The 26,731-nt window shown below is 41.0% G+C and overlaps 1 protein-coding gene across 23 annotated transcripts in view; it reads left to right on the forward strand.

Annotated features, from left to right (window-relative positions):
- The window catches only part of ELAVL2 (ELAV like RNA binding protein 2), a 193,704-nt gene that overhangs the window by 38,321 nt on the left and 128,652 nt on the right, over positions 1-26,731 (forward strand). For 4 of the 23 annotated variants that reach the window (XM_039347841.1, XM_039347849.1, XM_039347851.1 and 1 more), the window contains exon 2: positions 15,575-15,690. The exons of 3 other annotated variants lie outside the window; for them this stretch is intronic. The gene's annotated coding sequence lies outside the window, so the exon portion shown is untranslated. 16 more of the 23 variants (XM_039347840.1, XM_039347852.1, XM_039347832.1 and 13 more) reach the window with 13 other exon arrangements.

Below are 26,731 nucleotides of genomic sequence, written 5' to 3' on the forward strand. Positions count from 1 at the left end.
ATCGCTGTGAAGAGCTTAAACCGGCGTTTGCAGATCAGACGGGATTAAGCTTCCAACTCTAATTGTATTAGCCGAATAGCATTTGCTTAGCTGGGAAGGGGGGAGAGCGGAGAAAGGATGCGTGGAACAGGGACTTGAAAGGGGAAAAAATCTGCAGACCTTGGTGTGTTGGCTGTCAAAGCGGGTGCCTCGAGATATGCCAAGCTGTGTGTGCGTGTGTGTGTGCGCGCATGTGAAATATATATGCATGTGTGGGTATAAAGGGACTGGATGGGAGAACCAGCCTCTTTAAAACCCTTCTAATGCCAATTACAGCGCTCTGTAGGGAGGGTTCAGCTTTTATATCCGGGAGCCACGATTTTCTTTGTTCTGAAGAAGGTGTGGGGGGGGGGGGGGAGAGAGAGACAGACCCGCTTCAGTTCTGGATACAGCCGAAAGGCGTTTTGCTAGGGAGCTCTGCTGGTGTATTCCTCATTAGGTGCCGGCAAGCCATTTCTTCAAGCCGCTGTCCTTGGTCCTGATTGAGGAGGGGGTGCGGCCGGGAAATAACAAAAGCATTCTAGCCTGGAAATAACAAAAGCATTCCCTGGGAATAATAATAATAATAATAATAATAATAATAATAATAATAATAATAATAATAATAATAATAATAATAATAATAATAATAATAATAATAATAAAAGCGAAAGTCCGTAGAGTCAGCCCAATGCCGATCCGTGAATGCTTCGGTTGTGAAATTGACACCATGCCGGAGAGGGTGAGAGGCGTTCCCGGTTCCAAATCCTGCTTTCATTTCGCCTGGTGTCAGCATCTCGGGAGAAAAGCATCTCGTTTAATAAAGAAAGATGTCACACAAACCTTCTCTGTCTCTTCCCCCCCCCCTCACCCCGCTCCTGACTCCGACATGGTTGGCTTTCGTAGAAAAGAAGTTGGTGGCGGAGGAAGACGGCGATCTGGCTAGGTAGCAGCTGGGCATTTGAACAAGATGGCTTGAAAGGAAGAGATCTGCCGTCTCTTGTGGCTGAAATTAAGGAGGTTGCGGTTCTATCAAGGACCAGCCTCAGGCTATGCTGTTGTCGCTTAATTTATGCCCAGCACGTTACTGTGCAATGCATACAACTGTCTCCTTTCGCAGAAAGAGCAAGGTCTCCGTTGCCAGTGCTTAGTCTGGGCCCTTAGCTGGTATTCCTCTTGAGTTTCTTCAAGAAAATAAGAGGGAGCATTGTAGTTGCAATTGAATTAACTATGTAAGTTTTCAATTGGCTGGGGGCAGGTGGCTTACCAGCACAACCCACATATTCAGAACTAGACTGAACGTTAGACATCTGAGGACTTGATGATCCCTTTATAGTAAAGCATCCCTCGTACCCAAAGTGCATGTGCAGGTGTGAGTAAAATAGGACCCCCATCTTAATAAGTTCAACCATCCAGCTTCGTTCAAGTATATAAAAGGCACCTATAGGGTGGGAGAGGTGTTTGTGGGATCCTCTGAAGGGCAAGGATTTATTTCATCTTCATATAAACACACACACACAACCTTCAAGAGCCAAGCCCATTTTCACTTTGCACGTGGTGGTGCTACTTAATGAGCCTTTAGCTAAATGAGTGGGAAAGTGGCTTGGTTTCCATCTTTACAGGCTTATTAGGTAGGAATTATTTGAAATTTTGGCTTTTCCAGGCCATGTTGTCAACCAGGGGAGGTCAGGCGATTAAATGCTGGAAAGTTAAGCTACTCTCTCAGTGGAGGGCCCACTTAAAAGAGAAGCAGCAAACTCAACCTGCACACTTACAGCCTAGTGTATTTCATATGGCGAGTATTGAGGAGTGCAGCAAGCCAATACAGCTGTTTGTGAAAGGGGTGTAACCCCAAACAGTTGGCCTCTGAAGAGGGTTAGGCACCTCTATTATTATAGGTGGGGAGGGAAATATCCAATGGGTTCTGTCAAATATTGTTAGTCTCACAATATCATAAGCCATAATAAATATGCCTTATCAGTGGCCTGACCTTGTTTGTCCTCCCTACTCAACAAAGCGGTTGCCCGCAAAGAGCTTCCTAGTGACAGACTTTGGGGAAGCGGAGAACAATGCCTCCAGATTGATCTGGTGAAGGTCACCGGTAGGGTATCTTAGCCAAGAGCCAGAACAGAAAAGGGGGCTGTGGATGATAGGATTTAAAGCTATCTCATGGACAGGGCTCAGATGAGGAAGTTTGAGGATAGATGTTGAGCTCTCTTTCCCCTTTACAGACGATCCCCCAAGCCCTCAGTTTAAGATTGCATTCTTTACGGCTTTCCTTATCTCCCTGTTTTGGGAGTGAAGGGTTGCAAATCTCACCTAGCTGGCTGGAAAACCATGGTCCCAAAGCCACTTCTACCCAGACATGTTCCCTTTCCAAGGGCTTTAGGCCCCTTTAGCTACAAGGAGCCATGCCAGCATATGGAATGATGAGGCATGCCAGCAATCTTTACCTAGCTGTAAGCCCTACTCAGATCAGTGGGACTTCCTGCAGAAAGAATGAGCGTTCGAGCCATTTCCAATTGGTGGGGCTATGACTCTCAGATTTGGGGAAGTTGTAATCTCAGTTCATCTGGTGAATTGGTGAAGGGCATCAAGATGGACAGGCTGCAATTGTGCTTTTCAGGATTTGAGAGATGCCAGAGACTGGACACAAGACTGAGCTCCTATGGAAAAATACCATAAGTGCATTCCCCAACTCCTTAAACGTTGCCGGGAACAAAACCAGCCCTGATCCTCCACAACCAAAAGTACAGCTATCTGGAAAACATTTAAGTCGGTTTGGATCCAATGGGATTTTTAGCCAACAAGCTCTCTCCTCCTTGTTCATTTAGAGAACAGGACTTTCTGTTCAAATCTGAACACCACCACCACCATTACCCTTGGCATGACGGCTTAAGTGCTTTATGGATGGGAGCCACAAATGATTTCCCTCACGGAGCTCCATAGCCGAACATTAATCTTTAACGATATGCGCTGCAGAGTTAAGAGGCTTTATGGATTACAGCCAAAAAATTGCTAATTCGAAAGACTTTATTCCATAGTCATCCAGCTGACCCGTAGAATTATTTTAAAGTAGATTACAGCCTGATCTGCTTGCTCACTTTCTAAGGTTACTTTGAAGTAAGTGGGGAACACAACAGGGACTTTTCACTGCACACAGGGCCCCCTTTTTAAATGTAAATGACATTGAAATTCTTTGGTAAACATCAACGCACAGCTCCATTCTACTCATTAAGTATATGAAGGGGCTACTGAGCTGAAAGGGATCTACTCCCAAATATGTGTCCTCACGGCTGTGCAGTGTTAGGATTGAGCTTGCATGCCCATTTCGTGCAAAAGGGTTAACTTACTAGGATTAACTTCTTAGTAAGCATGCACTTTGGTTTGTAGAAGTGATCCTAGGCAGCATAACTAAAGCCTGCTATAATTCTGCAGTCCAAGAAAATACTTAAGAGAAAGACCTGTGACTTAAGCCTGCCTCAAACATCCTGCTTCTAATTAGGAGATAAATCCTATGTTTGACCTGGACCTATTGGCAAAACTGGTCGCTCCTGTTCCATTCAGAAGAAATTCTGGTGAAAACGAGGGACTTTATTGTGGTCGAAAACTACTCTAAAGGCCGAATTAACCCCATTAATTTAAATAGAGTTGATTTTGCTTCTTTTTTTGCTTCTTAAGAAGTACCCATAATATGCGTGGCCTTCCAACGGTTTAGATTTGGAAGTTAACTGCTCCTTTGATCACTTTTTGGATTTACTACAAAGAGAAGGGATGCCTCCCTCCCCAATAAGAGGCATTTAAAACCATGGATTCGAAGGAATTACTCGTTGCAAAGATTCGCATGCCTAATATCCAAAGTAAAGTGCATTTGCACAAACGTAGTTAGAAAAATAAGCAGCAACAATATAAATGAAGGCTTCGCGCATATCAGTGTTTGAGGAAATCTCATTGGGTAGTAAAGCCTTTTACGGAGATGTTTTTTTTTTTTTTAACGGAGATTGAAAGCTTAAGACTTTTGGGATTTAAAATTTATTACCGTAGGATGCAAAGAAATCACCGAAGCAGGTGGAGTTGATGGGGAGGTTTGAGTGGGTTTTTTTTTTTGGTCGACTCCGCCATCTCGGCGCAGGCGCATTTCAGGGGTGCCACCTTTTGGCGAAGAGTTGGAGGGGCCGTTTTTTTTTTCCCGCCAGTGCCCGCATATCGTTTTTTTTTTTGCAAAAGGCTACGCCAAGAGTAATTTTTTGCACTGAATATTGAAAAAAAAGAGGTCAGATATTATTTTTCTGCAAGGGGAAGGGCGGGCAGAATTGGATATTTAGCCATACGCGGCTGTTACAAAGGTGGTGCAAACTCACCCGTGATTTTTTTTTTTTTAAAAAAAGATGCGTTTCTTTGGTCAGCAGTATATAATATTGGCATTTTCTCTCCCTCCACCCCCTTAAAAATACAGACAAGGTCCTTTGCAATTCATTTATAGATATGCCAAAAAAGGTGCTCGGCATTTCAAGGGATTTTTTTTTAAAGATGATACGTCCTGGTACTTGCTCTCCGTTACAATACTCTGAGTAATTCACATACTAGGTATAAGACAGAGGTTTAACGTTATCATTTAGAATTACCATTGAACCTATCGGGGATTGCCCTGGACGGCGGCAAAGTTGGGGACTATCGGTGATTTATTAGGCGCGGTGCTACGATACCTTCCACCGGGTAGGGCAAACTAAAGTTTAAACCAAGTGTCTCCTAACCGGCGGTTTTCCTTTAGCTCAATTAGAAATTCACAGGCAGGCTTTCTCAGCCAAACGCGCGATCGTTTTATGAGCTTCAAAAGCTGCACTAACCCCTGAATTGCATAAAGGTCACATCGTTGCAATGGCAGCCTAAGGACGGTGCCCCAGAAGCGCAGCTAGCTATTCGGGGTGCGGGAGTAATCTGAACAATCGTGTAGGAAACCCCCAGAGTTGCTTCGGCGTTAGGGGTGTGTGGGTGTTTGTGAGTGGGAGGCAGGGATGGATGGATACGTGGTTTGCACCCAGCAGCGCTCACCCCCGAGTAGTAGACCTGGTTTCCCTTGAGCTGTATAAAAATCCCGGGAGGCTTTTGAAGGGCTTGCAAAAAAAAAAACCCAAGAGCGCTTTGCTTAAAACAACAACAAAAAAAATCCCCAGATGGCTTATTCGGCAAAAGGCCGGCTCGTTGCAAGCCGCGTTCAGTTGCACCTGGCGGAGCGCTTGCCCGGCTGGCGCGCGACCAGCAGGGGGTTCCGCGTGGGAGGGGAAGCCGAGCGAGCGCCCAGCCAGGTGTGCGGGATGGCCGCGTGCTTCTAATTCCCTGCCGCCGTGGCGCGCAGGTGTGGCGTGATTGCCGGACATTAGAGTGGAGTGAAAAGGCGTGCGCGGGAGTGGCTGCTTTGCCTAACTCGCTTGTAGGTAGGCTTGTAGCGTCTGGACTCTGCCGAGTTTCAAGCTTTGGGCTTTATCAGGTTAGAGTCTTGTCAGGGTGGTGTGTGTGTGTGTGTATGGGGGGGGGAAGGCTTGTGAGACCGGTTTGCCACCGCCTTGGGATAGGCTATGAATTAGCCAAGATAGGAATTCAGACGGTTTTTCATTTTCTTGCTGTGCCCTTTTAACCGCAATATAATTTGACATTTTCTTTTCCAGGGTTCCGGTAAAAAGTACTTAAAAATGTAGGTGGGTGTGGGTAAATCTAAGGGATTTATGTTGTGCTAAAGCAAGGATTATTTGGGTGTGGGGTTATAGGTAGCCATATACACAGCTATGCCTCCTGTTGCATTTGAAAAAAAAATGCTTGTTTGTATTGTAGCAAAATTGCCTTCTTCAATCTAGGGCTTTCCAGTTAGTAACTCTCTCAGGCCATAGTTAGTTTGACTAGCAGCTGCACAACTTGAGGGCTGCTAGGAACTGGGATACAATGGATTTTGGGTCTACCAAATAAGGAAGGTTGGAATGAGACAAGTTGTAAAGCGGTGCTTCTCAATCTTGGCTACTCAAGCTTTCAAGCTGTGTGGACTTCAGTTTCCAAAATTCCCAGCAAAGGTGGCTGGGGATTAATGGGAGTTGAAGTCCACAGAGTCTTAAAATTGCCAAGGTTGGGAAACACTGCTCTAGAAAAAAGGAAATGAAAGAGTTTCTGGAAAAGTACTGAGCAGAGTTAAGGATATTCTAGAGTCGAGGAGACCTGATAGATTTGGGGGAGCCAGACAGGTTTCAAAGCAGTTCTTTGATCAGGTAGTGCAATTGTGGATGTAGCACTTCCAGTTAAAGTACTCTATATATTAGTATGCTGACTATAATGACCTTAAAACTGCAAACCATTGCAGTCTTGTGTTGGAGTAAACGCCATGTAGTTAAGTGAAGCTTTTTAAAATTGATACCTTTATAGTCACTGGTTATGTTTATATTTGTTAGTTGAAATATTGGAAACAAACCTGGATTAAATCTTGCTGGGAAACTTGAATAGAATTCTGATGGTTCAGTTAGTGATTCTTTTCTTAAATAAAAATTGAACCTCGGAGAAAGAGTTGTAGAGGACCAAAGCAGCCCCTGAGATAATACCCCGGAGGGGTTCTTATGGAGTATTCACAATTACTTTTGGGAATACAAGTGTGAGCTATTTTATTCCCTATGTACCATTTTGCTAAATTACTGTAGAATCCAAATTGGTTTTCTAACCAAATTGATGCTCAAAGGGATCTGAGTTGCTGAAGGCCAAAAATGGAGTTTATGAGTCTTGCTGCATTTTTCAGGAGGGGAAAAAAATGACTAGTTGAAAGTAGTGAAAGTCTGGGACCATGAGTTCTTCTTATAAGTGGGCTGGAAGGGAATTTCTCAACTTGGTGGATCAGATACAGAGGCAATTACTCTCAGTGAAGTATAATAGCATTCAGTGTAATTGAAAGCTAAATGCAGATGCAGCAAATTAAAATACAGTAAGGAACCAACAATTATTGATGTGTATGATCTGTATGCATAGGTATCTAGGTGCATATATATATATATACATGCAAGCATCTCAGAAATCTGTAGTGCACACATAGATACTAAACGCATTGACACCATTGCATTTTATAAATTAGGTAAATATAAATTATGGTTAAATCTAAGGCCTTCTGCATTTCCCACCCGTAAGGCTAGCCAAAATGGCTTCAAACATCTTCTCACCCCTATGCTGGAAATGTAAAACAATAGGATTATATTACCATATATGGTGGGAATGCCCAAAGACTCGTGAATATTGGAACAGGGCACAAAACTGGTTGAGGGATATATTAACACTGGACTTAGAGTTAAAACCTGAACTCTTCTTGTTGGGAATAATGACAGAAAAATACGACAAGAGAACAATCTACCTGCTGCTACACATCCTGACTGCAGCTAGGCTTGCTTTTGCGCAAAAATGGAAGAGCAAGGAAATTCCCACAGAGGAAGAGTTAATACATAAAATATTAGCATGTGCAGAAATGGACAGGCTCACAATGATATTAAAAGACAAATGTGGATCAGTTTATTATGAAACCTGGGATAAATTTTACCGCTGGAGGAATTCGAAGAGGATGGTTGGGATTAAAGATGAATGTTAAGATAGAAACATATGTTATTTTAGAATAAGTATTGTATATAAAACTTAGATATATATGTAGAGATGAAGAATTGACTGTAAAAAGTGGAATAATCTGATAAGAATGTATATACTGGAATGTCACGTTAAATCCAATGTTTGTTTCTTTTTAACTGTATTAGAAATAAAATTTGAAAAAAAAAATCTAAGGCCTTCTGATTCGAATTGGCAGAGATGTTTTCATCTCATTAAATGAACGGCAAAAGCTGGATCGGGCCACTTGCTCTGCAGTGCTTATTTAAAACAATGTTCTATGCAAACTAATAACTGAAAATTGCTTTTATTATGATATTTTTTTTGCTTCCCTGTCATCATTTCTAGCTGTTTTTAGTAAAAAGTATTCTCTCATTAGTCCCTTTTTCTTTAACTCACTGACCTATTTTGGGGCTCAGGGAAAGCTGAGACCTCTGTACCTTGTGCATCCTTAAATAAAATTTCAGCACAAGATTAGATTCCCTGTCCTACTTCCTGAACTGGTAATTATAGTAATTATTGCTCTTTAATTAATCTTAAAATTTCATGTTTTGCTGAGCATTGTAAAGGTATACTTCCAAACAGAGTTCACTATATTCAACATTGAACCTGTATTACTTGTGATGTACAAGCAAAATATAGTTATTAGTGTGGTAGAAATGGTTGATTCTGGAGCTGAAGTGGACATTCATCTGAAAAGCTACAATAATAAAGTTATTGGTTTACATTTAGTTTGAGATAGCAAAAATTGTAGAGGTTTTAAAATTGTAAAAGGTTATAAGAAACAAGCCATCTGGACTGTCTTAAGTGTAGCACAAGAAATGCTAAATGTTATGATTAAAAATTGCTTAAGCAGAACCTCATGAATGTTTGTATGAAATTAGAATTCCAAACTGAACATGAGAATGAACATGCATGTATGTAATAACTCTAAATTGCAAACCAAAAAAGAAAAATCTTTATCTGAAGAAAGAAAAAAACCATCTTTTGCCTATTGACTTAAACTTGCTTAATATATACCGAGTCATTACTTTCAAATGCTCCTATAGCCTTGGTTTAGAGAAATGAATCGCAGAAGGCAGTTTATTGCATTGATGGTGAGCAAAGATGGAAATTGCCTTGTAAAAATAGAGCTGCCTTTGAAAAGGATAGTTTTTATTAGGTCCATTTTTGTTACAGACCATCAGATGAAGAATACTGGCTTGGGCTTCCAATTAGAATAAACTGAAATACTTTAATTATTACACTTTTAAGTCAGGCAGCATTTTGGGAATAGTCCTTAAGCAGTGGAAAAGTGGGCCCAGTTGCTTGTTCCCCTCTACAGAATTTACAGTGGGGCAAAAAAGTATTTAGTCAGCCACCAATTGTGCAAGTTCTCCCACTTAAAAAGATGAGAGAGGCCTGTAATTGTCATCATAGGTAGACCTCAACTATGAGAGACAAAATGAGAAAACAAATCCAGACAATCACATTGTTTGATTTGGAAAGAATTTATTTGCAAATTATGATGGAAAATAAGTATGTGGTCAATATTAAAAGTTCATCTCAATACTTTGTTATATATCCTTTGTTGGCAATGACAGAGTCAAACGTTTTCTGTAAGTCTTCACAAGGTTGGCACACACTGTTGTTGGTTTGTTGGCCCATTCCTCTATGCAGATCTCTTCTAGAGCAGTGATGTTTTGGGGCTATCGCTGGGCAACACGGACTTTCAACTCCCTCCAAAGGTTTTCTATGGGGTTGAGATCTGGAGACTGGCTAGGCCACTCCAGGACCTTGAAATGCTTCTTATGAAGCCACTCCTTCGTTGCCCGGGTGGTGTGTTTGGGATCATTGTCATGCTGAAAGACCCAGCCACGTTTCATCTTCAATGCCCTTCTTGGTGGAAGGAGATTTGCACTCAAAATCTCACGATAAATGGCCCCATTCATTCTTTCCTGTACACGGATCAGTCGTCCTGGTCCCTTTGCAGAGAAACAGCCCCAAAGCATGATGTTGCCACCCCCATGCTTCACAGTAGGTATGGTGTTCTTTGGATGCAACTCAGCATTCTCTCTCCTCCAAACAGGACGAGTTGTGTTTCTACCAAACAGTTCTACTTTGGTTTCATCTGACCATATGACATTCTCCCAATCCTCTTCTGGATCATCCAGATGCTCTCTTCAGACAGGCTCGGACATGTACTAGCTTAAGCAGGGGAACACGTCTGGCACTGCAGGATCTGAGTCCCTGGCGGTGTAGTGTGTTACTGATGGTTGCCTTTGTTACGTTGGTCCCAGCTCTCTGCAGGTCATTCACTAGGTCCCCCCGTGTGGTTCTGGGATTTTTGCTCACCGTTCTTGTGATCATGTTGATCCCACGGGGTGAGATCTTGCGTGGAGCCCCAGATTGAGGGAGATTATCAGTGGTCTTGTATGTCTTCCATTTTCTAATTATTGCTCCCACAGTTGATTTCTTCACACCAAGCTGCTTGCCTATTGCAGATTCAGTCTCCCCAGCCTGGTGCAGGTTTACAATTTTGTTTCTGGTGTTCTTTGACAGCTCTTTGGTCTTCACCATAGTGGAGTTTGGAGTGTGACTGTTTGAGGTTGTGGACAGGTGTTTTTTATACTGATAAGTTCAAACAGGTGCCATTAATACAGGTAATGAGTGGAGGACAGAGGAGCCTCTTAAAGAAGAAGTTACAGGTCTGTGAGAGCCAGAAATCTTGCTTGTTTGTAGGTGACCACATACTTATTTTCCACCATAATTTGCAAATAAATTCTTTCCAAATCAAACAATGTGATTGTCTGGATTTGTTTTCTCATTTTGTCTCTCATAGTTGAGGTCTACCTATGATGACAATTACAGGCCTCTCTCATCTTTTTAAGTGGGAGAACTTGCACAATTGGTGGTTGACTAAATACTTTTTTGCCCACTGTATCCCTTGTAGTGACTGAAAAAAAATATGTCACGTTTTACATTCTATATATATTTATTATTAGGTTGTGGTTTCTGGATGAACATTCATTCCATTTCTTTGCAGTGAAGTATAGCCCCCCAACATTTAATTACCAGATGAATTGTGAGATTCCTTTCTTTCTTATTTGTCTGTTTTCTTGCTAATGTTTGGCTCTGAGCAAGAATACTGTATGTTGACTGATAAGTCAAAGGCTTTTTGTCACACCTAAATGCTTACCAAGCCATCAGCTAATGATAGTTTTGTTTATATTTTATTTAGATGTGGTTTCTTCTCAGAGCAATTATTCCCAGCAGTTAGCCACACATTCTGTACTATCCATCACTTTGCTAAAATAAAGCATGCAGATAAAATGATGCTTCGCTGCTTATCTGCTGCTGATTTTTTCACTCTTTGCTGATCTGTGCTGGTGGGAGAAAGTATATTTGATAGTCTTGCTTTCATGTTAATGCACATAAATGGAATTTCTCAGTATTTTAGTTTGAGCTAAATATTTCAATCTTTTAAATGTGAAGATTATATCTCTAGCAGGTTTTTTTTTAATGCTTGTTGCTTAAATGTCTAGGTACTGAATCTTCCTTTTTGGGTTTAATTATGTATATATGAAGGAATATAATCTCAAAATATGCATTTTGAATTTGGTTTTTGAAAGTTAATATCTAGATTATAGTGTTCCATGCACTGGATGGATTATGTTCCACATTACTTTAAGTTAAAACTTGTGACTCTGATGACATTATTTCAAAGAAGAATAGGAAACACTTTTTAGAAAGCATAAGCCTCTCTTAAATTTTTTTCTTAAAAAAGTAACTGAGTGTGTGAAATAAAATACCAAATAAAAGGGATGTGAAAGAATGCAGCAGGTGGATTTTATCCTTTTTCTGTAGAGAAAAGAACTTGAAAATGCTGCCAGTATTTGAAGATCAGCCTATGTTACTAGCTCAGCAGGCTTTGTTGTCAAATTGTGGGGATTCCAACATCTAATGGATTACAACTAGAGCTGTGTTTCTATATTATGTGCCAAATTATACACATAGAAAGCAACTGTAGACATAGAGTTGCCTTGCTTGATTCGGCTGATTTTTAGCAAGGGCTGCTGAGATTTGGACTGCAATTTGAAGAATGCATATTTGGAATAAGCCCCATTGAACTCAGCAGGACTTTATTCTTGGTAAACATGATTAGAATTGCACTGTCAGCCCAGGAATGGTGGGGGAGCTGGTGAGCCATGAAGCATTACAAATATTTTGGGGATTCCAAACATGTTCTCTTATTTGTAGGTTAAAAAATGCTTGAAAACAGTTCTGCATATGTTGTATTTAATTGCAAATAATCACATTGAAACTAATTCCAGCAGAGGGATTATAACTGTTAGCAATTGGTCAAATTGGTTTATAGGACCTGCAGAAATGTTATTGAAGTCCTTCTCTTTAAAGAAGAATATAATTAAGATAATATAAGCTGGCTTAGTGGAAGCTTTTCCACTTTGCAATCAAAATCTTGCTAAAGAGAACTACTAGTCTTTTATAGGACTAATGTAGATAAATATAGATTTAAAAAGGTGTTTTGATCATAAGTAATACAGTTTGTTACATTTTAGAACAGTGGTTCTCAACCTTTTTAATGCCGCGACCCCCCAACCGGTCGTAAGTTGAGGATTACTCAACCGGTCGTAAGTCGAGGACTACTCAACTGGTGCAGCACCATTTGTAGAATGGGACTTTTGGCGGGCTCAGCAGGGCAGAGACAGCCTGGACAATTCCTATTGGCTTTTGAAAGTCAATAGAATTAGACTCTATTCAAGAGAGTCTATTCTATTGGCTTTCAAAAGCCAATAGCATAAAAGGGAGTAGCACAGCTAAGGAAAAGGGGGGAAAAATGGTGGACTGCGTTGTTTGGCAACGCCCATGAAATGGTCGTTCGACCCCAAATGGGGTCCCGACCCACAGGTTGACAACCACTGTTTTAGAACTTAGTTTTGCAGGCCTACTAAAGAGGTGATTATTACTTAGTACTCAGTAAAGGTGGATGGTGTTTTGCTGATGTAAATAGGTCTCTGTCTAAACAGATTATAGTTAGTTTACATGGTGGAAGATGGGGAAAGAAGAAAATTATCCCGACTCTGATGCTTTGGTTTCTGTTTTTTTCTAGGTGGTGTGTTCCTACTAAGACCACAATCCATTTTTACAGTATTTAGAATTTCTTTCTAGTTGAACCATTTGGGAATACCACCTTTGTTTTTTTAATAACCATCAAAAATGCTTTTCAAGTTCACATGGCAATTGCTAATATCATCATAATGGCAGAAAATTTGGTTTATTGTACCTAGCTAAAATCTTTGAGACTTGGAATAGAGACTTACAGAGTTTTATTTTTCTAGGGATGTGATCAAAAGTAGATAAAACTAGTATTGAGCTGACAATTGTAAGAACACTTTAAAAATCGGTTTTTGTAACAGCCAGTTGCCACAAACTTTTTAATTCATTACTTAGCAATTAACACCACTATTTAAGATTTTAACTGAGTATTTTAACTTTCTGAATCCATCCTTCTAATGTTCCTTCTGTTGCTTATCAATAGAAGCTTGGAACCCATCAAATCATGTGTGAAGTGTTACATTTTTTTACCTGATGTGTTTCCTCTCTTTCCTTGAACTATAATTTTACTGGCATTCCTCCATTTGTAAAGAACATTTTATAGCTCTTCTGTGCTCCCCCCCCCTTTGTTTTTAACTACTTTAAATAATAGGATGTCACTGGAAAACTTATACTCTTCTGGTATAGGCCATTTATGAGCAAATTAACATCAGTCCATGTACAGATGCTTTTTAGAGCCTATGTTTCCTGTATTTTAGCTGTGCACTTATTCCATTACTGTTAAAATTTCTCTGGAATATTTGCTGGGGGACTTTTTAAAAAGAGTACATTATTTTGGGAGGTGTAAGTAAATATCTCTGCTGACACCTAAATCCTTGTTTGTGGGCATTCTTAAAACTTATAAAAGTCATAGATATAATGTTTACCTTTCCAGAAATTGGGATGGTCCTTTTTACCTTTTCGTAATGTTGTAGGGTCTGTTGGGTGAGCAACTTTAGATGGATCATGGAAGCTTATGTATCTGATATGAAACTGAAGTAGTTCTAGAAGTGGCTAGATCAGTGGTTCTCAACCTGTGGGTTGGGACCCCATTTGGGGTCGAACGACCATTTCACGGGGGTTGCCAAACAACACAGTCCACCATTTTTTCCCCCTTTTCCTTAGCTGTGCTACTTCCTTTTATTCTATTGGCTTTTGAAAGCCAATAGAATAGACTCTCTTGAATAGAGTCTAATTCTATTGGCTTTCAAAAGCTAATAGGAATTGTCCAGGCTGTCTCTGCCCTGCTGAGCCCGCCAAAAGTCCCATTCTGCAAATGGTGCTGCACCAGTTGAGTAGTCCCCAACTTACGACCAGTTGAGTAGTCCTTGACTTACGACCGGTTGGGGGTCGTGGCATTAAAAAGGTTGAGTACCACTGGGCTAGATGATTAAAAGGTATTTCTGTATGTTGCTTGGTTTTTTCCAAGATGGTATTTTTTTCTTAAATACCAAGATAACCCCTCATTCCACTGCTGTCTCCTTTCCCTTGTCATATCAAGTACAGCATTGTAGAGGTGTTAAAAGCAGTTTAACACTTGAGCTTGTGAAAGTTATAATTGGTGTTAAGATTAAACGTGTTAAGAAGTATTGCAGAATCCCACATAGTATTATGCTAGGTGTTATTGTGAAAAGGTATATCAGTGAATATAATGGGAAAGGCTGAAAGATGCCTGTTCTAAAAACATCTGTATAAATGAAGTTCTGTCTTTTACAAATAGCTGCTTTGGCAGGTAATTTTGGGAGTGTAATCCCTGTACATCTGGATTGTGACAAGTTGGGGAAGGCATCTATAACATCTCAAAGATTGATGTATGTGAGGATTTTGTAAAGTGCTAATGTTTGCTTCCAAAATGTTTTATTTCTGAATTTAATCAAACTTAACTGGAGATTTTTTAGTAGACGAATGATTTTAACTTTTAAATTGTCATACATACTCAAGTTTAAATTATATACTTATTTTATATAGCTTCTCAGTTGCATCCCAAATGATGGAATATTAGATTCACATTTGTCTAAGTCATGTATGACATCTGGTGCTTTCAAATCTATCACCGAACTCTAGTAAAAAAAAAATATTCTAAATACACCTTACTTCCTACCAAAGTCTGTGGTCAACTGAACTGTTCAAACTACCTTTTTACTTCAATTTTGCTCCCCTCCCAAGAAGCCACACAGCCATGAACATCAGTGTCATGGTTTAAAACAGCTCTTTTTCTGAAATAAGAATAGCTTAGGCCCAAAAGTTTGCTTCAGTAAAGTTGCATTCTTATATGTACATGCTTGGAGAGAAGTATTTTAATATGTAGAATGTTAAAATTCTATTTTGTGACTTTTAAATCAGTTTGAGTAGCACCTCCTGTTCTGTTCTGTACATAAATGTTTTCATGCTATTCTCAAGAAATCATTCAGATGCTCATCAATATACTTGAACTTTGAAAGCTTTAGATTTCAGTGTAATAAAGCTCTGTATTGCTGTGTTGGATGTTGTTTGGTTTCTTGCTCAACTCTAATAAAAAGAAGAAAACATAAAAGACAAACTGAAATTCTGGCTAAGAAAATAAATGAGAAATTAATAGTTGGATCAAAATGTGTGCTTTGGTCAGGAATCTTACATTTTCTTGGGAGCTAAGTTTGGTTGAACTTGACTCCCAAACTTAAGAATTGTAGAATTAATTGATGTTGCAGTTGAATTGTGTACCATATGGTGGTTTTACAGAAGAACTGCTTGCTGTGTGTATTTGCAGAGGGTTTACTTTACTGTAACCAGTGTGGCCCCTGTATTAATAATTTTCTTTTAAAAAACAAACTAGACTAATAATCTGATTTGTTTGTTCATTTAATAGCAGAACGTTCCATATGCTCCAGTTACAACTCTGAGCAGGATATTTGAGACTGACTTGCATTTCTGTATGTACCACTCACTTCCAATCTTGAATCTGCAAACATAACCAATTAAAAGGTAGGAGGCAAGCACTGTTATCATTTCTGTAACTAGTTTGTTTTCCTTGAGTCTTAAAATCACAGTTGGATCAAATTAATAGTTTATATCTGCTATTCATTTGCAAGTATTATATGAAATATATTCCTTTGCTATTTTCTTGAACCCCAATGATAGGAAGTGCTATTTTGGATGCTCTACTAATTAGTGGCATAGACCGCATGTCTAAAAACATCCATTAGACATTCTAAAGGTCTCTCTGCTTTCCTACAATAAATAACAATATTTATGATCTGAGAAACATGAAAAGAAGTTACAGGTATTGTTTTATAACCTGTCTATATTAAAAGAAATTATTAAATATGCCTGACAAGTGTGTTGTGTAAATTAAAAATGCAATTCAGTATAGTATAACCAAGCCCATAATAAAACTGAAATACTCTTATTCATATCACAAGCCTCTAAATTTCTTTTAGCATCATACTTAACTGTTTTTTGGAAAATCACTCCAAAATCAGTTTGTTACAGTTCTGGAAAGGTAGGTTGTTTTCATCCTAAATGTATTATTGATACTGGCTTTTATTGACCTTTATTGTTGGTATTGCTTTAACATGTAAAGTAAAACAAACGCAGTAGGCATTATGGTTAAAATGTTGTATATGCAGACAAGGTAAACAGAAAATATGCTACCACCCTGCTAAGAACTTGGTAAATGTTTTTCTGCAAATTGTATAGCCAACATACAGCTCTGGGAGGATTCCTGTTATATTTCCATGAAATATATTTGGATTATTGGCAGGGCATATAAAAGGGCCTTAATGAAGATCATAAAGCTCAGGCTGAATCATAGTGCAGGCTGAGTTTCTATTAGATAGATTAGCTTGAAATTGCTGCTTTGTGGAAGTGTGTTTATGGATAGAAGAGTTTGGATATTATATAGGCCATAGAATACTACAAACTTGTCAACACTTTGGCTTCAGTGTATTTGGTTTTTTTTGAAAAAAAACAAACACATTACAAATATGATTGCCTCACGTTGAGAATGTTAGAGAAACTGATTTGGCTTTCTAGTGTAACTAATTTACACTTTATATATATATGGTAATGACAAATGTCCAGTTGAAAAATCCATTACTTTTTTGCAAGGAAAAATAAGTTCTGTATTATGTATTGCTTTCAATAAAGGAGCATATTTGTAGCTCAGGGTTAAAATGAGGGGTCCTTTTTGCTCTCTGAGTGTGGTTGTTTTCTTGCAGACGTTTCATTACCCAAACCAGGTAACATCAGTGCTAGACAACATCACTATCACTAATGATGTTACCAAGCTTGGGTAATGAAACGTCTGCAAGAAAACAAGTTAAGAGGTCACCAAGGACCCCTCATACATTGCTTTTCTTGGACTCCATTGGAGAAGCTAGTCATTGGTTGATGGATTTTATTTTGGAGCTTTTATATTTAAGTGTAGGAAACACATTCAGAAATGGCAAACTATTGATTAGAAAAATGAACATGCCTTTGCAAAGCTCAAATATATTTCTCTTACTTCACCAACCTTCTAGCATATCTGGGGAGAGATTATAAGTGCTATATTTATTAGCTGTCATCCAGCATCACCTTTGGATCCTAAATTGCAATTAATTTTCAGTAATTTTTTTTAATGTTGAAAATAGAACTACCGTACTTTAGATGTGCTTGCATAATATTCTAGACTTTGGCATTATAGTTTTAAAGAAATAAGTTGGTTTTGAAGTTGGTCTATAACAGTGATGGCGAACCTTTTAGAGACCAAGTGCCCAAACTGCAACCCAAAACCCACTTATTTATTGCCGGGTGCCATGGTGGTGGTGGTCATGGCAGATTGGGTGGGTGGTCATGGCAGATTGGGTGGGTGTGGCCAAGGTGAGCGTGATCACCTCAATGTTGCTCATGGGGAGGGATGCCTGTGGGGGCCGGGCAGGGTTGGGGGAGATCCAGGGGATCTCTGGCAGGTGGGGTGGTGGGCAGGAGGCTCATCCTGCGGGGAGAGGCGAGGCAAGGTGAGGCAGGGAGGGGGTGCCATTGTCACAGGGCAAGATGAAGCCGGGGCGGCTATTGCCTGACACCATCAGCCCCTGTACACAGAGGCCAGCGAGCGCATGGGTACTGGGATGCATCCAGCCATGTGGGACCTCGGCGAGTTAGCGGTGGCTGGTTGAAGAGAGACGGTTGCCATCTCTGGGGCATGGCGTGCATGCCCACAGAGAGGATTCTGAGTGCCACCTCTGGAATGCGTGCCATAGGTTCGCCACCACTGGTCTATAAGATAAGTCTATTGAAAAGAGCATGCAAATTTATGGTTATGTCTTGCTCTTTTGTTGTCTATAGTAAAGTAAAGTAATGTCTCAGAAATGTGAGAGAAAAGCAAGAAACTTTGCTTGATGCTCACCAGCTCTTTCCCCAACATTTTTAAAATATTCCTGTAATAAAAATAAACTGAGAAGTGGCATTCAATAGAGCACTAATGTCTAGCCTTCATTTGCAACATGGAGTTTGGCCCCCACAAATTAATCCAGTATGGTAGAAGAAAGCGATGGCAGGGGCCAAGTTTAACTTCTATTAAGGCGATGTCTTATATCCCAATGTGCTGATTGTGGCAGCCAATCTGTCTTTAAAATATTGGATAAGTGTGCTTACCTGTCTTTGTAATTCCAAGTTATGTCACCTTCTCCCCCAGAGCTGCCTGCTTCTGACTCATAATCAAGTGGCATTTTAAAAATTAACATGTTTATTGCATTTTTGGTTGGTCTGCTTAGAAGTGTTAAATTCTCTTTGTTGAGACACATTAAAGTGAAAGTGTTGTGGTTACTTGCTAATCATCAAATTTAGACTGATCATCAAAAATCAGCAAATCAATTCATTTTTATTTAGTAAATTCCAAATGTTAAATAAAAGTGTCTAAAATACACTAGTGCATCTTTATTCTTGCCTATTATCTAACTTCTTTGAGTAAGTCTGATTGGTAGAGGAGACAAAATCTATTTCATTAATATTGCATTTTTTTTCTAAATTGAAAAGGCCTAAATACTATCTTTGTTTACAGAGGACATTCTACTTTTGGATTATCTTAGTAGTAACATGTATCTTTTGCAATTCCACCTTTTCTGAGATGTAGGAAAAGTACTATACAGTATTTTAAATGGGAGAATAAAAATATAACAACCAGTATCAAAAAGATTTTATCCAAATATATATCACTCTCTTGCCTATTTATCTCCAGCATAGAATATGACACATCACTGTGCTTGAGGTTGGTATTTTGTGTCCATGATTGTATTGTTCCCTAGTCTGTTCAGGCACCATCAAAAGTGAGTTGTCTTCCCCAAGGTTTTTTTTTTTAAATTTTTGCCATTTTTTAAAATTCTGGAATAAACTCTTTTATCTCCTTATCCCCCAGATTAGGTTGACTATTTGCAATCCAATCTAAATGTTGAAAGAAGACCCCTCAGTCGATGAAAGGTGGTGTAAAATAAGAAAAAATTGAGTGATTGATTTGCAGACTTGTGCAAGTTTGATAGTGGGCAATATCATCTTGCTTTGTACTTGGGTCATCTGGAATGTTAAAGGTCTAGACTAGCTTGGAAAGTTAGAAAAAAATATCCCAGAAAAGAAGATAGTGACAAGTCAGTTCCATAATGACCATCAAGAAAACTCCTTCGACTCATTAAGAGCTAAACTTGACTTGTGGGTTTAACTTTGTATTCTGTGTAGAAACCCAATAAATATTAATGTGCTGTTAAAATATTTACTTTGCAGGTTGTAGAAATAAAATATTTTCTGTAATGTTGCTTTGTGGGATTCTGTTTCCTAGAGCAGCGCCCCCCTCAACCTTTTGGGCACCAGGGACCAGTTACGTGAAGAGAGGTTTTTCAGCACACCGTAGGGGACATGGTTTCGTATGCTGCCTACACCCCACAGATGGGGCTTCGCTTGTTAATGTGGCCTGGGTTTTGGCATGCGCAGATTAGTGCCAGTCCACAAACCAGGGGTTGGTGACCCCGGTCTTAGAGTTCCCCGAGCTATTTTGCTGTTTTTCTAACCATTGAGATTGCAATTCTCAGCAGCCCCATTGAAAAAGTTTAATGGCATTTGAATCCAGTATTGGTCATGAGAATAGTGGGAGAATGTAAAAGAAGGAGCTTGCTATTAAACTCTTTCTTTTACATTCTCCCACTGTTGTCATGACAGAGAATTCTGCTAAGGCAGAATGATTGTCATAAAGTCACATGCCAAGTTTTCATGGCTGCAGATGGAGTTGAACTTGAGTCTCCTGTGTCTTAATTCAGCATCTTAAGTTGTGGTTTTGTTTTAATGCTTGCTATCACAAAGTTATTTCTGTATCTTTAAGCAGGTTTCCAAGCTGTGTTTGTAGTAAAAACATGTAACTATTTCCTTTAAAGGCCGGATTATCATATTTTCCATGCCGTATTTTCTACGACAATACATGTAGTCCTCGACTTAACGACCACAATTGAGCCCAAAATTTCCATTTGCTAAGCAAGACAGTTAAATGAGTTTTGCGTCATTTTACAACTTTTCTTGCCACAGTTATTAAATGAGTTACTGCAATTAAAGTTAGTAATACAACAGTTAAGTGAATCTGGTTTCCCCCTGGACAGTAAACCCTTCTCTGCCGTAATAGCTTTGGATTGCTTGATCTTTCATTAATTTGGACAAACCAGTTTAAGCCTATTGCAATTCTCTATTTTTACCATAGCTGCTGGCAGCAAACTCCATAGTATAAGCTATGTGAAACAATACTTCTTAGTCCTGAATCTCCCTGCATTTAGTTGCAGTGGATGGCCTCAAGTTCTAGCATTGTGAGAGAGAGCAAGTAAAGGTTCTTCGTTATGGAATGGTACATAATTTTATGGGCCTTTATCATGTTTCCTTTACTCTTCTTCATTCTAAGCTAAAGAACCCCGGTTACTATAGGCCAATGGTGGCGAACCTATGGCACGCCTGCCAGAGGTGGCACTTGGAGCCCTCTCTGTCGGCACACATGCTGTTGCCTCAGCCTTACCTTCCCCCATGACCCCCTCCTCATCAGCAGCCCCCCAGGAGGAGAGTCGCCCCCGAGCATGGCCCATGCGGAGCAGTGCAGCCAAGGATATGGCAGCCAGGCAGCATGGACAAGTCTCTGCCCTCACACCCCATCGTGCACAGTTGATGCTGCGGGGCGCGGGCAGAGGGCATGGCGACCCATGGTGCTGCTGGGCGATCTGTGGCGGGCCCTGGTGAGGTCCTCCGGACAGGCAGGGCAGGGGATAGGGTGGGGGCGGGAGTGGGGCAGGGGGTGGAGCAGGGGCAGGGCCAGTTTTTGGGCATTCGGTCTGTAAAAGGTTCGCCATCACTGCTATAGGCTCTCCTTATAGAGAAGCTGACAGAGCCTTTGTTCACGGTCCCTTTCTGTACTCTTTCTAATATTAAAACCATAATTAGTATGGTCTCTCCAAAATTCGTTCTTTCCAGAGTCATTAGACTACAATTGCTATCAACCTCAGCAAAAATGATTCATGGTTATGATGGGTGTGCTTAAGTAGATTTAGAAGGCAAGTGGTTTGAAAAAGATGGGTTTAGTATTACATTAATTAGCTTATATTTCCTTGTCTTTTCTCCTCTGGCACAGTTGCAAAGAAACCCTTTTGTTGGCAAGTCTGATTTTCTGTTGGCTTTGAACCGGACAAATCAGTGTTAATGGTGGCTTACTGAAATAAATTCTAGTATTGTTACTGTTAGCTTGCTTCAATGAATCTTACATAATATTAACCATAGTTTGCTTAGAATAACAATAACAAAAAATTAAAATGCAGTTAGCCCTGAGTTTGTGACCCTTTGTTTAGTGACTGTTCAAAGTTACAAGGGTCCCAGAAAAAGTGACTCACCTTTGCAGCATCTCAGCAGTCACATGACCGTGATTTGGAATTTGGCAACTAGACTGTATTTATGACGGTTGCAAAGTCCCAAATTAAGTGATCATTATTTGTGACTTTCTCAGGGGGTTTCTGACTAGCAAAGTCATTGGGATGGCAGGGAAAAGCCAGATTTACTGAAGCGCCATACGATTTACTTCATGACCCCATTGCTTAATGCAGTGGTTCTCAACCTTTCTAATGCCGCGACCCCATAATACAGTTCCTCATATTGTGGTAACCCCCAACCATAAAATTATTTTCGTTTCTACATCGCCAGGTGCTGGGGGTGTGGCCAAGTGGGTGTGGCCAAATGGGCGTGGCCACCAAAGGGGTGTGGCAAGAAAGACAGCCCCGGCCACCATTAATGCTGTGCTGCCGCTGCATGTATTTTAATGCATGTTTACCCTGCCTTTAAATGTGGGACCAAAATTTACCGAAAGTTAGTAAATAATAAATAAGAACAGACTGCTTTCATTTGAACCATAGATTATAGTGGGGACCTGGAGGGATTTTCTTTCAGTGAAGATGAAAGAAAGTATATGAAAGAGAGGGAATAAAAAGCAAGTAGAAAGGAATAAGAAGAGTGAGAAATGGCATGGAGGTTATAGGTTTCGTGGATCAAAAATAAGCAAAACAATTAAATCAGTTTTAAGAGAATAAATGGCAACAAATGGAAGATTCAAACTAGTTTTAAGGGAATAAAAGGAAATAAATGGAAGTATTACACCACTTTAAACAATAAATGGAAGAATCAAAGCAGTTTATAAAAGGAAATAAATATCAGCAAACACGAATGCTTTAACCAAATTTTTGTAGCCCAGATGTGATAGCCTCCTCAGAGATTACATGCATATTTGTGCAGTTGTGCATTAGAATAGCACAAAATGTTGGTTTCAAATAATTTTATTGTGCAATAAATGAATGAATAAATGAAGCAACTTTGATCAACGCCCCTGACCCTCCCATTTGCTAACAAAGTTAATAGCACATGGGAGTCCACCCTCCGCTATCAGGTTGGCTTCTCTTAACCTGCCTAACCCATGGTCAAAAGCTGCAGCGGCTCCTCCTCCTTTCCCCTTTCCCGCCTCAACCAGGAGCAGGTGGGTAGCGCTTGGCACCGGAGCCTTGGCTAAGCTGACGGTTCTACGCTGGAAGCAAAAGCACGGGAAAATAAGTGGGCTCGACCTCTCTAGGCACCAGGCTCCATGGCAACGTAGCTCTGCCCCCTTCTCTGGCTTTGGAGGTCTCTTGCTGAAGAGAGAGAGAGAGAAGCGGTGGAGAGGCGACTGGCTTGCTTATCGGAAGAGCAGCAGGCAACCAGCCCGGCTCGCCTGGGCTGTCGCGTGTTGCCTGCAACATTCAAAAAGCTCTTCTTCCCCCACACACGCCGCTTCTCCTTACTCCCTGCACGGCTGAGGATGCAAGACTGCCGCCTGGTCGGCTGCCTGGCTCTGGTTTCCTTGTTCGCCACGACACCTCGCCCCAGCCCGCCGTGCCAGCTGCTGGGCTGGGGGTTGCTGAACCCTTTGCATGGGGTGGCCCCCGCCGCCTCCGGCCTCGGTCCATCTCTCCGCTGCTGCGCCTGCTGCTGGGAAAAATGCCCCGGCAGGAGCTGCCTTTGCCCAAAGGCTGGGAGGAAGCTCGCAACTATGACATCGACCACGCCACCAAAACCACCAGCTGGGTCGACCCGCGGGAAAGGTGAGGAAGGACGGACTGGAGGAGGCTGAGCCAGTCGACTGGGGAGGAGCCTGCGCTCTAAGGGCGACAGGTGCCTGGAGCAGGTTGTGCCTTGGTAGGGATAGGAATGGAAGAACTTGGCCATGGAAAGTATGTGGGCCTGGGAACGCATGTGCGTGTTTGTCCGCTCATCAGATCGCTCTCTCCCTCCCCCTAGTATTGTTCCTGGCAGGTCAGGATGGTTTGAGAGCGATCTCTGAAGATTTGGGCCAGTATGAGGCAGGCGGAGAGGGCGCGGGGTGGGCTGCACGAGGGGAAGCCGGCTGCAAATTTACGGGGTGTTTTCTAGCCGCTGGGTCAGGCTCTTTGGCCTCGGCCTTCCCCAGTGGCCCCCGGCTTGTCCACTGCGATCAGTGGCAGGTGGAGAGGGCGTGGGGCAGGCTGTACGAGGGGAGGCCGGCTGCAAAATTACGAGAAGTGGCGGCGTGGTGTTTTTTAGCCGCTGGGCCGGCTGTGAAATTGCAGGAAATGCGGGCAGGGTGTTCTGGGGCCGCTGGGGTGTCCGGTGGCCAAGCAGAGGAAGCTCAGCGGCAGGCCAGAGATGAAACTTACTGCTTTTGCTTGTTCTCTCTCTTGCTTTCTGCTGCTTGTTCTCTCTCGCTTTCTGCGCTTGTTCTCTGTCTCGCTTTCTGCTACGTGCTCCGAAACCAAAGCGTCCTTAGTTTATATAGAAAAAAGCTGCGCATGCGCGAAGAGAAGGAAGGCAGGAACGGCTCTGCGTGCCACCTATGGCATGCGTGCCATAGGTTCACCACCACGGGTCTATTCTATTGGCTTTCGAAAGCCAATAGATTCTATTGGCTTTCGAATGCCAATAGAATAGAGTCTCTTGAATAGAGTCTATTCTATTGGCTTTCAAAAGCCAACAGACTAAGAGGGAGTAGCACAGCTAAGCAAAAGGGGGAAAAATGGCGGACTGCGTTGTTTGGCGACCCCCATGAAATGGTCGTTCAACCCCAAATGGGGTCACGACCGACAGGTTGAGAACCGCTGGCTTAGTGACAGAAGTTGCGATCCCAATTTTGTCCGGAAGTTGAGAACAACTTGTAACAAACACTTACTTCCTCTCTATCATGAAGAAATAATCCGCAAAAATAAAATCTAATTTTGCCTACAGATATAACACAATCATTCTATGTCATAACAACTGTTGGACGCATTTCCACAGATTTTGTGGCAGCCCAATATATTAAGTAGTTGCTGTCATCAGAAGAGAAAACAATTTTTCCTCCAATCTAAATATTAGCCTTTCTGTTACATCCACTAATACCTATTGATGCAGAAGGAGAATGGAGGCATAATTGTTGGCTGTTTCAGTTTATATTATTGTGTGCATGGCTGAATTCAGGTGTATGTGGCTACCCACTTGTGTTGGTAAAAAGTGGCAATAGCATGTGCGAATGACCTTGGGAAACAGGGAAGAGCCAGGGTGCCAGTCAGGTAAGGGGTAGGTTACCCTGAAGCAGGAATACGGGCATGAGAAACATCCCCAAAGGGGATCCTCCCCAATTTGCTGGATTAGAAAGGTGACAGGAGAGAGATATATTTTTAGACATTTAAGATTGATATTAACCACGTGAGGGTAGTAGGACACCCAGATATAATAGAACAGGGGTAGTCAACCTTGGCTCTTTTATGACTCGTGGACTTCAACTCCCAGAATTCCTGAGCCAGCTCGCTTTTTTCCAGTTTGATATTCATGTGCTGATTTTGCCTTTTTGGCAAACCTTTGAATGCTTTTAGGCATCTTCTAATCAAATCATAATGGCAGGCACATCAATGGATAGTTGATTGTGGGCTCACTCGAAATGTAGCCCTTGGTGTACTGGTTTTAAGTGGTTAATCTGTAAGTGGAGGCGTTCATTGAATTTTCCTGATTCTGCAACTTTTAGGAGAACATGATTGAATTTTAAAATACATGCAGCCTTCTCAAATTGAATAATGTGACTGAAACAGGCTTTGGCGTGCTGGCATGCTTTGGATGCAAAAATTGAAATGAAATTGGGAGATTTCGTATGCCACCACACATATTTGAAGTCCCCTGCATTTCTGCAGATGTTTGCATTGGAGTGTCTATGGAGATTCTCAGTCACCCAAGTCATAATTATCCCAAAGATGCTTTTTCATGAGGCAACTGGACTTTCTTGTTTTTCTTCGAAGATATTTCGCTTCTCGTCCAAGAAGCTTCTTCAAGAAAAAAAGCTTGAAGAAGCTTCTTGGATAAGAAGTGAAAGGTCTTCAAAGAAAAACAAGAAAGTCTAGTTGCCTCATGAAAAAGCATTTTGGGGTTTGCATGGAGTGCTTTGGATTCATCAACAAGCAGTGTTTTTCAACCTTAGCAAGTTTAGGAGACGTGGACTTCAACTCTTAAACTGGCCAAGTTTGAGAAACACTGCACTAAAGCATGTTTGTTTGTTAAGTATTTGGGGATTAACATGTTTTTAGTGAGCTCAGCCATTATCACTTCAAAACCATAGCTGATAATATATTTTGTGAAAGCTGATATTGTGGTTTATTCTAAAAATCATGATTAAATATGTTTTTGTGTACCATTTCTCTTTTTGTGAAATGTGAATTCAACATTCCAGTTGATACATTTAGGATTTCAGCACAGTTTTGGTGACTAACCTAGGTGATGATTCTGTATTTTAGAGTTGCTTAGTTTCAATTATACCTTATTTACACACATGCTCAAGTTTCAGAGCACTATTTACCAACCTTTTTTTTTTAATGTGGACCTCAATATGATCAAAAGCTTTTAAGGACCCCAACTCCAGTGTCCTGTTTAGGCTATGTTGCTAATATGGGATGTGTGAGTATGTGTTATTGTAATACCAATCCTCCAGATTGCATTTTTGAGATTGCAACATCAAAATTTATTTTCAGCTGTTGGTATTCATATTTGAAACATTGTGAGATTTTGTACAAGAAGACAATCCTCCCCCAAATTTTGGTCATTTAAGGTATATTTTTATTTTGGAACTGACGGCAGGGGCGCTCCTGAGCCATAATTTGGATGGTTCTAGAGCAGTGGTGGCGAACCAATGGCATGGGTGCCAGAGGCAGCACTCAGAACCCTTTCTGTGGGCACGCGCACCGTCGCCCCAGACCTAGGCCTTCAGCTGGGTTTTATAAAACCTTTTCGCTTTAGGCCTCTGCCACCATGTCAAAAAAAAAAGGTTCAATCAATCAGTCAATTTCAACTTCTCGTGGAGAAAAAAAAGATCTTGCAAAGTTGGAATTGATTGATTAAACTTTTTAGTCCCACCCAGTCTGCTGTTACCACCGCAGCCACGCCTACCCAATGGGCCACACCCACCCGGCACCTGACGATGCATAAGTGGGTTTTGGGTTGTAGTTTGGGCACTCGG

This window comes from Crotalus tigris, unplaced genomic scaffold (genome assembly GCF_016545835.1).
Source record: "Crotalus tigris isolate CLP2741 ecotype Arizona unplaced genomic scaffold, ASM1654583v1 scf7180000018101.4720394464:4744507, whole genome shotgun sequence".
Lineage (NCBI taxonomy): Eukaryota > Metazoa > Chordata > Lepidosauria > Squamata > Viperidae > Crotalus > Crotalus tigris.